General features: G+C 41.3%; 1 protein-coding gene across 4 annotated transcripts in view; it reads left to right on the plus strand.

Moving 5' to 3' along the window:
• C2H8orf48 (chromosome 2 C8orf48 homolog) overlaps positions 1-5185 on the plus strand; it is a 56646-nt gene extending 51461 nt beyond the window's left edge. For all 4 annotated transcript variants that reach the window (XR_013221271.1, XR_013221272.1, XR_013221273.1 and 1 more), the window contains one exon: positions 4627-5185. The gene's annotated coding sequence lies outside the window, so the exon portion shown is untranslated. The remainder of the gene's footprint in view (positions 1-4626) is intronic.
• Positions 5186-14108: the final 8923 nt, after the last annotated feature.

The following is a 14108-nucleotide window of genomic DNA, read 5'->3' on the forward strand; positions in this document are numbered from 1 at the left end:
CAGCGGCACCGCCCCTGGGTGAGTATAATATAACCTTTATTTCTCATCTTTCAGGTTACATCGGGGGCTTATCTACAGCATTACAGAATGCTGTAGATAAGCCCCTGATGCTGGTGGCCGCAGCTCATATACGATTTTGGGGGTGACAGATTCCCTTTAACCCCTTCACCACCAAGGGTGGTTTGCACGTTAATGACCGGGCCAATTTTTACAATTCTGACCACTGTCCCTTTATGAGGTTATAACTCTGGAACGCTTCAACAGATCTTGGCGATTCTGACATTGTTTTCTCGTGACATATTGTACTTCATGATAGTGGTAAAATTTCTTCGATATAACTTGCGTTTATTTGTGAAAAAAACGAATATTTGGCGAAAATTTTGAAAATTTCGCAATTTTCCAACTTTTAATTTTTATGCCCTTAAATCACAGATATATGTCACGCAAAATACTTAATAAGTAACATTTCCCACATGTCTACTTTACATCAGCACAATTTTGGAACCAAAATTTTTTTTTGTGACGGAGTTATAAGGGTTAAAAGTTGACCAGCAATTTCTCATTTTTACAACACCATTTTTTTTTAGGGACCACATCTCATTTGAAGTCATTTTGAGGGGTCTATATGATAGAAAATACCCAAGTGTGACACCATTCTAAAAACTGCACCCCTCAAGGTACTCAAAACCACTTTCAAGAAGTTTATTAACCCTTCAGGTGTTTCACAGGAATTTTTGGAATGTTTAAATAAAAATGAACATTTAACTTTTTTTCACACAAAATTTATTTCAGATCCAATTTGTTTTATTTTACCAAGGGTAACAGGAGAAAATAGACCCCAAAATTTGTTGTACAATTTGTCCTGAGTACGCTGATACCCCATATGTGGGGTTAATCCACTGTTTGGGCGCATGGCAGAGCTCGGAAGGAAAGGAGCGCCATTTGACTTTTCAATGCAAAATTGACTGGAATTGAGATGGGACGCCAAGTTGCATTTGGAGAGCCCCTGATGTGCCTAAACATTGAAACCCCCTACAAGTGACACTATTTTGGAAAGTAGACCCCCTAAGGATCTTATCTAGATGTGTGGTGAGCACTTTGACCCAACAAGTGCTTCACAGAAGTTTATAATGCAGAGCCGTAAAAATAAAAATTCTTTTTTTTTTCACAAAAATGATTTTTTAGCCCCCAGTTTTGTATTTTCACAAGGGTATCAGGATAAATTGGACCTCAAAAGTTGTTGTCCAATTTGTCCTGAGTATGCTGATACCCCATATGTGGGGGGGAACCACTGTTTGGGCGCATGACAGAGCTCAGAAGGGAAGGAGCGCCATTTGGAATGCAGACTTAAATGGATTGGTCTGCAGGCGTCACGTTGCATTTGCAGAGCCCCTGATGTACCCAAACAGTACAAACCCCCCACAAGTGACCCCATATTGGAAACTAGACCCCCCAAGGAACTTATCTAGATGTGTTGTGAGAACTTTGAACCCCCAAGTGTTTCACTACAGTTTATAACGCAGAGCCGTGAAAATAAAAATTCTTTTTTTTTTTTTTTTTTTTTCCACAAAAATGATTTTTTAGCCCCCAGTTTTGTATTTTTACAAGGGTATCAGGATAAATTGGACCCCAAAAGTTGTTGTCCAATTTGTCCTGAGTATGCTGATACCCCATATGTGGGGGGGAACCACTGTTTGGGCGCATGACAGAGCTCGGAAGGGAAGGAGCGCCATTTGGAATGCAGACTTAAATGGATTGGTCTGCAGGTGTCACGTTGCATTTGCAGAGCCCCTGATGTACCCAAACAGTACAAACCCCCCACAAGTGACCCCATATTGGAAACTAGACCCCCCAAGGAACTTATCTAGATGTGTTGTGAGAACTTTGAACCCCCAAGTGTTTCACTACAGTTTATAACGCAGAGCCGTGAAAATAAAAATTCTTTTTTTTTTTCACAAAAATGATTTTTTAGCCCCCAGTTTTGTATTTTTACAAGGGTATCAGGATAAATTGGACCCCAAAAGTTGTTGTCCAATTTGTCCTGAGTACGCTGATACCCCATATGTGGGGGTAAACCACTGTTTGGGCGCATGGGAGAGCTCGGAAAGGAAGTAGCACCGTTTGACTTTTCAATGCAAAATTGACAGGAATTGAGATGGGACGCCATGTTGCGTTTGGAGAGCCACTGATGTACCTAAACAGTAGAAACCCCCCACAAGTGACACCATGTTGGAAAGTAGACCCCCTAAGGAACTTATCTAGATGTGTGGTGAGCGCTTTGACCCACCAAGGGCTTCACAGAAGTTTATAATGCAGAGCCGTAAAAATAAAACTAAAAATTTTTCCCACATAAAATATTTTTCAGCCCCCGGTTTTGTATTTTCCCGAGGGTAACAGGAGAAATTGGACCCCAAAAGTTGTTGTCCAATTTATCCTGAGTGCGCTGATACCCCATATGTGGGGGGAACCACCGTTTGGATGCATGGGAGGGCTCGGAAGGGAAGGAGCGCCATTTGGAATGCAGACTTAGATGGAATGGTCTGCAGGCGTCACATTGCGTTTGCAGAGCCCCTAATGTACCTAAACAGTAGAAGCCCCACACAAGTGACCCCATTTTGGAAACTAGACCCCCCAAGGAACTTATCTAGATGTGTTGTAAGAACTTTGAACCCCCAAGTGTTTCACTACAGTTTATAACGCAGAGCCGTGAAAATAAAAAATCTTTGTTTTTCCCACAAAAATTATTTTTTAGCCCCCAGTTTTGTATTTTCCCAGGGGTAACAGGAGAAATTGGACCCCAAAGGTTGCTGTCCAATTTGTCCTGAGTACGCTGATACCCCATATGTTGGGGTAAACCCCTGTTTGGGCACACGGGAGAGCTCGGAAGGGAAGGAGCACTGTTTTACTTTTTCAACGCAGAATTGGCTGGAATTGAGATCGGACGCCATGTCGCGTTTGGAGAGCCCCTGATGTGCCGAAACAGTGGAAACCCCCCAATTATAACTGAAACCCTAATCCAAACACACCCCTAACCCTAATCCCAACAGTAACCCTAACCACACCTCTAACCCTGACACACCCCTAACCCTAATCCCAACCCTATTCCCAACCGTAAATGTAATCCAAACCCCAACCCTAACTGTAGCCTTAACCCTAGCCCCAACCCTAGCCCTAATGGGAAAATGGAAATAAATACTTTTTTTTTATTTTTCCCTAACTAAGGGGGTGATGAAGGGGTGTTTGATTTACTTTTATAGCGGGTTTTTTAGCGGATTTTTATGATTGGCAGCCGTCACACACTGAAAGACGCTTTTTATTGCAAAAAATATTTTTTGCGTTACCACATTTTGAGAGCTATAAATTTTCCATATTTTGGTCCACAGTCATGTGAGGTCTTGTTTTTTGCGGGACGAGTTGACGTTTTTATTGGTAACATTTTTGGGCACGTCACATTTTTTGATCGCTTTTTATTCCGATTTTTGTGAGGCAGAATGACCAAAAACCAGCTATTCATGAATTTCTTTTGGGGGAGGCGTTTATACCGTTCCGCGTTTGGTAAAATTGATAAAGCAGTTTTATTCTTCGGGTCAGTACGATTACAGTGATACCTCATTTATCTCATTTTTTTATGTTTTGGCGCTTTTATACGATAAAAACTATTTTATTGAAAAAATAATTATTTTTGCATCGCTTTATTCTCAGGACTATAACTTTTTTATTTTTTTGCTGATGATGCTGTATGGCGGCTCGTTATTTGCAGGACAAGATGACGCTTTCAGCGGTACCATGTTTATTTATATCTGTCTTTTTGATCGCGTGTTATTCCACTTTTTGTTCGGCGGTATGATAATAAAGCGTTGTTTTTTGCCTCGTTTTTTTTTTTTTTTTTTTCTTACGGTGTTTACTGAAGGGGTTAACTAGTGGGCCAGTTTTATAGGTCGGGTCGTTACGGACGCGGCGATACTAAATATGTGTACTTTTATTGTTGTTTTTTTTATATTTAGATAAAGAAATGTATTTATGGGAATAATATATTTTTTTTTTTTCATTATTTTGGAATATTTTTTTTTATTTTTTTTTACACATTTGGAAATTTTTTTTTTAACTTTTTTACTTTGCCCCAGGGGGGGACAATACAGATCGGTGATCTGTCAGTTTGCATAGCACTCTGACAGATCACCGATCTGCGAGAAGTGCAGGCTGCTTCACAGTGCCTGCTCTGAGCAGGCTTCTGTGAAGCCACCTCCCTCCCTGCAGGACCCGGATCCGCGGCCATCTTGGATCCGGGTCTGGAGCAGGCAGGGAGGGAGGTAAGACCCTCTCAGCAACGCGATCACATCGCGTTGCTCCGGGGGTCTCAGGGAAGCCCGCAGGGAGCCCCCTCCCTGCGCGATGCTTCCCTGCACCGCCGGCACATCGCGATCATGTTTGATCGCGGTGTGCCGGGGGTTAATGTGCCGGGGGCGGTCCGTGACCGCTCCTGGCACATAGTGCCGGATGTCAGCTGCGATATGCAGCTGACACCCGGCCGCGATCGGCCGCGCTCCCCCCGTGAGCGCGGCCGATCGCGTATGACGTACTATCCCGTCCGTGGTCATGGGGGCCCACCCCACCTCGACGGGATAGTACGTCAAATGTCGGGAAGGGGTTAAAGAATGGAAAAAGATGGATGTTGCAATATGTCGCCAACTTGTTCATTCTATGCCTAGAAGACTGGGTGCTGCCCTTAAAAATCATGGGGGTCATACAGAATAATAGATGTAATTTTTTTGTGTGTGGTGTATTCATTTTTGCATCAACTAATTTGAGTAAAACTGAAGATTTTGTAATGAAAGTTATATTATTAACCTTACTTTCATGTTATGGGTTGAAAAATGCTCTACGAAACTCAGTCTTGTCAACATTTTGGAAATTGTCCTTGTATTCAGTGAGATATTGATTAAAAATCTTATGTTTGAAAGCAGGTGTACTCTTTTATGCTCAGCACTGGAGATGGGTACACCATTCGGGTGTTAAAAAAAAAAAAAATACAATACAGTATATGCATGCAATACACTACGTATATTTACTGGATCATTCACCGTTTGTAACCAGATTTATAGCTATACTAAGTGCCAAATTATAGACTGATGCTTGTAGCATAGATATATTCTACACGTCCCTGTTCCCATTCACCCCTTACATGTGTGGGAAACAATCTGCTCTCTCGGCTCCGCAAGCAAAAAAAAATCTTCTCTATTAGGATTTCGGGATAGAGGTAAATAATTTGTATAAACCAGGTTAGCAGAACGTGGAGGTGGAGGAATATTTTATTCTTCCCACTGGGGCTACAGTAACTAAAATTTGTGTTTTGGAACCACGTAAGATAGTGTGTATGGTTTATGTATAGAAGAAACAGTGGATGTGATATATTTCCATGTACGTGGTTGATTAGACTTGGAACATCCATGTATGATGATACACACACGCGTGTGTGTGTGTATGTATGTATATGTATGTATATATAATATATATAATATATATATATATATATATATATATATATATATATATATACACTCACCGGCCACTTTATTAGGTACACCTGTCCAACTTCTTGTTAACACTTAATTTCTAATCAGCCAATCACATGGCGGCAACTCAGTGCATTTAGGCATGTAGACATGGTAAAGACAATCTCCTGCAGTTCAAACCGAGCATTAGTATGGGGAAGAAAGGTGATTTGAGTGCCTTTGAACGTGGCATGGTTGTTGGTGCCAGAAGGGCTGGTCTGAGTATTTCAGAAACTGCTGATCTACTGGGATTTTCACGCACAACCATCTCCAGGGTTTACAGAGAATGGTCCGAAAAAGAAAAAAAATCCAGTGAGCGGCAGTTCTGTGGGCGGAAATGCCTTGTTGATGCCAGAGGTCAGAGGAGAATGGGCAGACTGGTTCGAGCTGATAGAAAGGCAACAGTGACTCAAATCGCCACCCGTTACAACCAAGGTAGGCCTAAGAGCATCTCTGAACGCACAGTGCGTCGAACTTTGAGGCAGATGGGCTACAGCAGCAGAAGACCACACCGGGTACCACTCCTTTCAGCTAAGAACAGGAAACTGAGGCTACAATTTGTACAAGCTCATCGAAATTGGACAGTAGAAGATTGGAAAAACGTTGCTTGGTCTGATGAGTCTCGATTTCTGCTGCGACATTCGGATGGTAGGGTCAGAATTTGGCGTAAACAACATGAAAGCATGGATCCATCCTGCCTTGTATGGAGCATCTTTGGGATGTGCAGCCGACAAATCTGCGGCAACTGTGTGATGCCATCATGTCAATATGGACCAAAATCTCTGAGGAATGCTTCCAGCACCTTGTTGAATCTATGCCATGAAGAATTGAGGCAGTTCTGAAGGCAAAAGGGGGTCCAACCCGTTACTAGCATTGTGTACCTAATAAAGTGGCCGGTGAGTGTATATATATACAGTACAGACCAAAAGTTCGGACACACCTTCTCAGTTACAGATTTTTCTGTTTTTTCTTGACTACGAAAATTGTATATTCACACTGAAGGCATCAAAACTATGAATTAACACGTGGAATTATATACTTAACAAAAAAGTGTAAAACTACTGAAAATAGGTCTTATATTCTAGGCTCTTCAAAGTAGCCACCTTTTGATTTGATGACTGCTTTGCACACTCTTGGCATTCTCTTGATGAGCTTCAAGAGGTAGTCACCGGAAATGGTCTTCCAACAATCTTAAAGGAGTTCCCAGAGATGCTTAGCACTTGTTAGCCCTTTTGCCTTCACTCTGCGGTCCAGCTCACCTCAAACCATCTCGATTGGGTTCAGGTCTGTGACTGTGAAGGCCAGGTCATCTGGCGCAGCACCCCATCACTCTCCTTCTTGGTCAAATAGCCCTTACACAGCCTGGAGGTGTGTTTGGGGTCATTGTCCTGTTGAAAAATAAATGATGGTCAAACTAAACGCAAACCGGATGGAATAGCATGCCGCTGCAAGATGCTATGGTAGCCATGCTGATTCAGTATGCCTTCAATTTTAAATAAATCCCCAACAGTGTCACCATCAAAGCATCCCCACAACATCACACCTCCTCCTCCATGCTTCACGGTGGGAGCCAGGCATGTAGAGTCCATCAGTTCACCTTTTCTGCGGCGCACAAAGACACGGTGGTTGGAACCAAAAATCTCAAATTTGGACTCATCAGACCAAAGCACAGATTTCCACTGGTCTAATGTCCATTCCTTGTGTTCTTTAGCCCAAACAAGTCTCTTCTGCTTGTTGCCTGTCCTTAGCAGTAGTTTCCTAGCAGCTATTTTACCATGAAGGCCTGCTGCACAAAGTCTCCTCTTAACAGTTGTTTGTAGAGATGTGTCTGCTGCTAGAACTCTGTGTGGCATTGACCTGGTCTCTAATCTGAGCTGCTGTTAACCTGCGATTTCTGAGGCTGGTGACTCAGATAAACTTATCCTCAGAAGCAGAGGTGACTCTTGGTCTTCCTTTCCTGGGGCGGTCCTCATGTGAGCCAGTTTCTTTGTAGCGCTTGATGGATTTTGCAACTGCACTTGGGGACACTTTCAAAGTTTTCACAATTTTTCGGACTGACTGACCTTCATTTCTTAAATGATGGCCACTCGTTTTTCTTTACTTAGCTGCTTTTTTCTTGCCATAATACAAATTCTAACAGTCTATTCAGTAGGACTATCAGCTGTGTATCCACCAGACTTCTGCTCAGTACAACTGATGGTCCCAACCTCATTTATAAGGCAAAAAATCCCACTTATTAAACCTGACAGTGCACACCTGTGAAGTGAAAACCATTTCTGGAGACTACCTCTTGAAGCTCATCAAGAGAATGCCAAGAGTGTGCAAAGCAGTCATCAAAGCAAAAGGTGGCTACTTTGAAGAACCTAAAATATAAGACATAATTTCAGTTGTTTCACACTTTTTTGTTAAGTATATAATTCCACATGTGTTAATTCATAGTTTTGATGCCTTCAGTGTGAATTTACAAAATTCATAGTCATGAAAATACAGAAAAATCTTTAAATGAGGTGTGTCCAAACTTTTGGTCTGTACTGTGTATATGTGACAAAGGATAACACATCCGAAACGTTGCCACGCCGTTCAGGCATTAAAGTCCACTTTTTTTCAATTATTTTGTGCTGCTTTTCCTTTTTTTGAGTTTATTACTTTTTGACCATTGGATTGCTGGTCGGAAGAGCTCTGCATGCCTTGTAAGGTAGTAAATTTGATGCTGTTCCAATTTTTTCACTTCACTATATATATATATATATATATATATATATATATATATATATATATATATATATATATATATATATATATATATATATATATATATATATATATATAATATTTATTATATGCAGGTTGTGTGGATGTCCATGACTTATTTACCTCCGCAGCAGGAGTCATAAATATTGTAATCAATCACTATAGTCCTGAATAAATATGATGTACCAGCAGGAATATAGAACAGGTTAGAACCTGTTGTCTAAAGAAAAAAAACTTGTTCTCAATTCTAAATGTATTGTCTCTTCAGGGAAATATTTCTGGATGGCAATACATTATTGGTACCAAGTGGTAAAGGCTTTTCAGAATTATCCTTATTGCATTCCCCCGAAACATTCTCATTTTGTAGTTCTTACTCAGTATAAATAAATATTTAGAGAATAACTAAGTAATAACGATACAATAGTATTTTTGTTAATTCAGTTATTTATTTATTATTGTCAGTTATTTTCTTAATTGTAGAGCATTTTGACAAAGGGGGTGTTCACCAAATAAAGCCTATTATATCGCTTATCTAATGCTTAATATAAATTGCACATAACTTGCAGTCATTAACTATGACCCATTCATATGTGAGACCCCGGATGAAGCGCTTGACAGTGTGAAACGGCCGTCGCTTTTCTCTTTCTGTATCCTCCATCAGGTATGCAATAAAGGACTTTTTTTTAAGCCGAGGGGTGAATGCCACAGTTTTCTCCTTGTTCATTCTTATATAGGAGAATTATGGGTTGTGCGGCTGCGTGGTCGTCACATAACCGGGAGTCGTTTTCATGCCCTATAGAAATGAACACAATCTATACTCCTCCTAGCAATGAAGGTGCCGCTATTCCCTGCCTGTCATGTAACATTGGTGTGTACTGTGACCACCGCAGCCTTTTCTATTTTGTAGAACAGACGTCTACTCTGATGGAATATTGAGAAGCTGCAGCTGATTATGTGGCCGCAGCGGGCACGTAGTTCAGCAATGTCACCTGGCCCGCAGGGAATAGCAGCGCTGACATTGGCGGAGTGGCATTGTTAAAGCCATAATCACTGACCATAAATCCCATAGAGACTGAATGGAGAAGCAAAGTGCTCTCCCAGAATACATACTGCATGAAAATTCATTAGGGTAATGGAAATATTTTAGAGTTAGCCATAGTCACACATTTGTTTTTTTTTCTCCTTCAGCTTTTTCAAGCTTTGAATAAACCCCATAGTTATTAGCATAAAAATGAAACTATTATTTCCCCTTTTCTCCTTTTACCAAGCCAACGGGAGCAACGGTTAACTCAGAGTCATTATATTCTCTTTATTTTCCATGAAATAATAAGATAAATTGAAGGTTAGGCTCACAACGTGCCTTTCAGTGAACCTCACCGCCAAGAACAGAAGCATTAAGATAATTACTAAGAGCAGTATTTATTCAAACACAGTGTAATATCCTGACACTACAATGCGAGAGGCTTATTATTTCCTAGCTCACTTGTTAAACATTCATGTTAATAGCCCTCTTTGCATTTGACTTAGTTTGTGCTGTTCATAGAAACACAGGGAACAGTAAAACATGGCTTTTCAAAGAGAAGCCAGGAATGTAGTTTTGTGCTACATAAACACCTACTCTAATCCATTTCTATCCATTCAACCCTCTTTGTGTTGTACATAGGTAAGATGTATTATCATACAATATGTTCTTTTAAGTTAAAACAGAATGTTTCAGACATGAATACTGGAATAACAATATGAGCACATATGTAGAATTCTTTATTATGTGCACTTTACATTAAAAGAGGGCTGAATACATATGGAAGCTCTTGTCGTCCTACGCAAAAAGGAACAAAAGCATTAATGCATACCCTTATGCCACTATGCCAGGTACCTACCTTGTAAAATAATGTTGTACATTTATAAGGAGACCATAGACCTTATTAATGAACGGTTCTTCCTTAAAATGTTGATAAGCACCTTTCTAGAAAGTCACAAATGGACCAAAAGAAAACACCAGCCCAGAGCTAGCTTTCTGCCTGATTGGCAAAGTATTTGATGGTCTGCCTGCCTTCACCTCTGCCAGTTCCTTAATATGTCCACAGTGCTCTCAATGCCCTGCTGTAAAGTCTGACGGTGGCCGTCAGGACATGTTGTGGAGGCCGAGCCAGGGACGATTCAGTCTCCTAGCTCAGAACGGCCTTTTAAAAGACATTTTAGAAGAAATGACGTGTAGTCTGGAATGGAACTGGAGCGATGTGCTTGTGTGATATGAATGCTGTACTTGTGCGACGTATATGTTGTACTTGTGTGACGTGTATGCTGTGCTTGTGCGACGTATATGTTGTACTTGTGTGACATGTAAGGTGTACTTGTGCGACATGTATGCTATGTGTGACGTGTATGCTGTGCTTGTGCGACATGTGTTTTACTTGTGCGACGTGTATGCTGTGCTTGTGAGATTTATGATGTGCTTGTGTGACGCGTATGCTGTGCTTGTGCGACGTATATGCTATACTTGTGCGACGTGTATGCTGTGCTTGTGCGACGTATATGTTGTACTTGTGTGACATGTAAGGTGTACTTGTGCGACGTGTATGCTATGTGTGACGTGTATGCTGTGCTTGTGCGACATGTGTTTTACTTGTGCGACGTGTATGCTGTGCTTGTGAGATTTATGATGTGCTTGTGTGACGCGTATGCTGTGCTTGTGCGACGTATATGCTGTACTTGTGCGACGTGTATGCTGTGCTTGTGCGACGTATATGTTGTACTTGTGTGACATGTAAGGTGTACTTGTGCGACATGTATGCTATGTGTGACGTGTATGCTGTGCTTGTGCGACATGTGTTTTACTTGTGCGACGTGTATGCTGTGCTTGTGAGATTTATGATGTGCTTGTGTGACGCGTATGCTGTGCTTGTGCGACGTATATGCTGTACTTGTGCGACGTGTATGCTGTGCTTGTGCGACGTATATGTTGTACTTGTGTGACATGTAAGGTGTACTTGTGCGACGTGTATGCTATGTGTGACGTGTATGCTGTGCTTGTGAGATTTATGATGTGCTTGTGTGACGCGTATGCTGTGCTTGTACGACGTATATGCTGTGCTTTGTGTAACATGCATGCTGTTCTTGTGATGTTTATGCTGTGCTTGTGCGATGTGTATGCCGTGCTTGTGACATGTATGCTGTGCTTGTGTGACGTGTATGCTGTGACGTGTGCGCTGTGCTTGTGTGACATTCTCTGTGATTTTCTGATGCTTGCACTATGAAATTCTTAGGTATGTGGAACATGGTTTATTGTATGCAATGTTTGCTACATACACAATTCCTATGTAGTGGCATGTTACTGTCAGGCTACGTTCACACGATCCTTTTTTCACTGCGGATTTTTCAGGTCCTTTTTCGGGAAAATCCGCAGTGAAAAACGGCGGTGCTTCTCTCTGCGGTTTTGTGTCCTTTTTCTACTGCGGATTCCACTGCGGGTTTCCAACTGCAGTTTCCTATTGGTGCTGTTGGAAACCTGCAGCGGAATCCGCAGAAAGAATTGACATGGTACTTCTTTTTTCTGCAGGCAAATCAGCGCGGATTTGCCTGCGAAAAAAAGGATCGTCGGCACAGCGGTTTTTGTTTTCCATAGGGTAACATTGTACTGTACCCTGCATGGAAAACTGCTGAGGATCCGCAGCTGCAATTCCGCTGCGGATCCGCAGCAAAAACCGCATTGTGTGAACATAGCCTCAGTGTCCGCCCCTGACGGTTTTCTCTGTGTAACATGTGAATATTTACAATCCCAAATGCTAATTTTATTTTATGATACAGCTTTTATTGAAGAAAAGTTAACACTCTGTCTATCTTAGATATATTCTTCATTATTAGTGCATCTGCAAAGACAACATTAAAAGAGGTATCCAAATACTGACACGTTTCGGCATTAGTTAGTCATAGCTCTAATTTCTCTCAATTTTTATATGGGTATTGACTTTTATTGTACAAGTTTCTGTAAAGGTCTCATTCACAGGACAGTTTTTCACATATGAGTACCATCCATGTTTTTCAGGGATAGCACTACTAGCTATGATACTCTATGGGGCCATTCACATGTCAGTGTATTTTTGTGGACAGAGGGATCCGTGCAAACTCATGGAAATATGTCCGATATTGATCCAATTGGTAGATCAAACTGAGCAATGGAAATCTATGGGTTTGTGAAAATATTGGCTACCACTCAGATGACATCCACGTACTGTCCGTGTTACACTGACTAATTGATAGTGGAAGGTGGAGAAACTTTTTTTTTATCTAAGTGGTAAAAACAAATTCCAAACGTTGCTTAAAAAAACAAACAATTGTGCAATATTCCGATACCCGTAGTGTCTCCATTTTTCGTGATCTGGGATCGGGTGAGGGCTTATTTTTTGTGTGCCGAGCTGCCATTTTTAATGATACCATTTTGGTGCAGATATGTTCTTTCTATCGCCCGTTATTGCATTTTAATGCAATGTCACGGCGACCAAAAAAACATAATTCTGGTATTTCAATTTTTTTTTCTTGCTACGCCTTTTAGCGACTAGGTTAATCCTTTTTTTTTTTTTTTTATAGATCGGGCAATTCTGAACTCAGCGATACCAAATATGTGTAGGTTTGATTTTTTTTGTTTTATTTTGAATTGGGCGAAGGGGGGGGGGGTGATTTAAACATATATATATATATATATATATATATATATATATATATATATATATATATATATATATATATATATATATATATATATATATATATATTTTTTTTTTTTTACTTTTGTCATGCTTCAATAGCCTCTATGAGAGGCTAGAAGCTGGCACCACTCGATCGACTCTGCTGCATAGGAGCGATACTCAGATCGCTCCAATGTAGTAGATTTACTGCATTGCTATGAGCGCCGACCACAGGGTGGCGCTCACAGCAATCCGGCATCAACAACCATAGAGGTCTTCAATAGACCTCTGGTTGTCTTACCGTCGCTCATGTGACGGGGGTCAGCAATGCGCTCATTTCCGGCCTGATGGCCGGAAGCGCTAGTTAAATGCCGCTGTCAGCGTTTGACAGCGGCATTTAACTAGTTAATAGCAGTGGGTGGATTGTGATTCCACTCGCTTCTATTGCGGGCACATAACAGCTGACATGTCTCGGGTTTGATGCGGGCTCACTGCCGGAGCCCGCATCAAAGCGGGGGTTCTGACCTCGGATGTACTATCCCGTCCGAGGTCAGAAAGGGGTTAAGAACTAAAATAAATTAACTTTTTGATGATATTCTAATTTTGTGAGAAGCACCTGTATATATTTGTTTTTCATAACATAACATGTAAAACTTTAAAAATCTAAGACAAGAATGTTCAATGTGTGTCAGCATTTTTCCGGCTAGTACTATCAGCTACTACCATATACTGTATGTCACAACTGTGATAAGCGCTATGAACCATTTCCAATATTTAAATTACCTTATATACTCATGTATAAGCTGAGATTTTCAGCACATTTTTTTGTGCTGGAAATAACCCCCTCGGCTTATACACGAGTCATTGTCTAGGAAGCCGGCGAGGGAGGGGGAGCAGCAGCAGGAGTTGATGGCTGTGAAGACATCATACTCGCCCTCCTCGCTGATGGTCTTGGCGCATGCAGCTCTTCCTGTGCTGAGCGGTCACGTGGTACCGCTCATTAGGGTAATGAATATGCACATGTCTCCACTCCCATGGGTGTGGAGCGCATATTCATTACCTTAATGAGCGGTACCACGTGACCGCTCAGCAGTGGAAGAGCTGCCGCGCCGGGACAACG

The sequence above is a fragment of the Ranitomeya variabilis genome, chromosome 2, assembly GCF_051348905.1.
Source record: "Ranitomeya variabilis isolate aRanVar5 chromosome 2, aRanVar5.hap1, whole genome shotgun sequence".
In the NCBI taxonomy this organism is placed as follows: Eukaryota; Metazoa; Chordata; class Amphibia; order Anura; family Dendrobatidae; genus Ranitomeya; species Ranitomeya variabilis.